The sequence below is a fragment of the Arachis duranensis genome, chromosome 4 (genome assembly GCF_000817695.3).
Source record: "Arachis duranensis cultivar V14167 chromosome 4, aradu.V14167.gnm2.J7QH, whole genome shotgun sequence".
NCBI lineage: Eukaryota > Viridiplantae > Streptophyta > Magnoliopsida > Fabales > Fabaceae > Arachis > Arachis duranensis.
The window spans coordinates 65,817,024-65,819,084 of record NC_029775.3 but is presented as its reverse complement, the minus strand read 5'-3'; positions in this window follow the sequence as shown (position 1 = coordinate 65,819,084).

Here is a 2,061-nt window from a genome sequence, read left to right as displayed (position 1 = left end):
GCTCAATGAATGTTACAGAATTGGATCAGCAGCTTCATCAGGATTTTGGATCATAAACCCAAAGCAAAAGGAAATCAAGGAAAGGCCTCAAAGCCCAAGGAACACAACAGAAGCTCAATTTAGAAATTGTATAAATAGGATAGAATTTAAGTTAGGGAGGACTTTTGATCATTTTTCTAGTTTTCATACTTTTTTTGTAATTGAATTCAGAGCTATGACTCGCTAAACCCCTTTCATTGGGTTAGGGAGCTTTATTGTAATTCAATGAATCAATAATAGTTTTATCTTCTTCTTCAATTTTTTCTCTTGAATTTTGTTAGAAAGTTTCTCGATCTAATTCCATTGGTTAGTTGTCTTCGGAAAGAAACTAACCATAATTGGAATCCTTCGGAACCTTGGGAAAGGAATGGAGGATTCATGCTAGAGAAGCTTTCTCACAGTGAATTGGATTGGGGTTTGGATGGATATTGTGACATGTAATCCTACCAAATTGTGGTTCATGAAACTGTGTGGTATAATCAGTGATCGAGCATCATCTCTTCTTATGAACATTTAAACCAAGGGATTGGGAATTTGTTTGTTTTTAGAGAGAATTGGTGAGCCAAGGGATTGGGATCCAATCATATAAGATTGCCAAGCAAAATTCAATGAATGCATTGGTTGAGGAAGAGATAAAAATGTTTTGATTCGGAGATCTCAATATCTCCTAACACCCAATGAACTCCCCATTTCTGATCTACACTTTCTCTTTACATTCTGCAATTTAAATTCATGCAATCACCCCCATCCCATTTAATTCCAGCAATTTAGTTTCTCGCTCTTTAATTCATGCAATTTTACATTCCGCAAGTCTCATCTAAATCTTGATTCCGCTCAACTAGAACACACTTCTAATTCGAATTGCTCACTCAACCAATCCTTGTGGGATTCGACCTCACTCTATTGTGAGTTTTTACTTGACGATAACCGGTGCACTTGCCGGAAGAAATTTTTGCCGATCGTGCAATTTCCTAAATCGTAGCATATCAAGTTATGCTAGTATCATTAGTCTCCACGTTAGTTACATTAACGTGGGAACTAACATGGAAGGAAAGGGAAAAGCCAACATTAGTGGAAAAAGTGAGTGCCACTAACGTTTGCGAAGCAAAAAGACCCACATTAATGGCCATGTTAACTACATTAACGTGGAAGTTAATGTGGAAGGAAAGGGAGATGCCAATGATAGTGGAAAAGGTGATCTCCACTAAGGTTTTCAAAGCAAAAAGACCCACGTTAATGGCCACGTTAACTACGTTAACGTGGAAGTTAACGTAGGCAAAAATCTCACCTAGCAGGCTGACCATGCCTTCTTCAATCAAGAATAATTTGAGCCACAAAGCTCCAAATGAGGTGATTCCAGTGGCATTGGAAAGTAGGATCCCAGAGCTGTTCAAGAATATATGGCACTACATGGTGGACACTAAATTTGAGGGAGAAAACCTGCCCCGAAAGTGCAAAGATGAACATGGTATCAACCTGTAGTAAGGCCAGCTGACCTCTTCACCTTTCAAGAAGTGTAACACGAGTTGTAGAGCTCCAAATGATAAAAGGTCCTATTTATAGAAAACTAGTAGCTTAGGGTTTACAAAAATGAGTAAATGACATAAAAATCCACTTCTGGGCCCACTTGGTGTGTGCTTGGGCTGAGCATTGAAGCTTCTATGTGTAGAGACTTTTCTTGGAGTTAAACGCCAGCTTTTGTGCCAGTTTGGGCGTTTAACTCCCACTTCTGTGCCAGTTCCGGCGTTAAACGCCGGGCAGTCTTGAGCTTATTTGGAATGCCAGTTTGGGCCATCAAATCTCGGGCAAAGTATGGACTATTATATATTTCTGGAAAGCCCAAGATGTCTACTTTCCAACACAATTGAGAGCGCCCAAATTGAGCTTCTGTAGCTCCAGAAAATCCACTTAGAGTGCAGGGAGGTCAGAATCCAACAGCATCTGCAGTCCTTTTTCAGCCTCTGAATCAGATTTTTGCTCAGGTCCCTCAATTTCAGCCAGAAAATACCTGAAATCACAAAG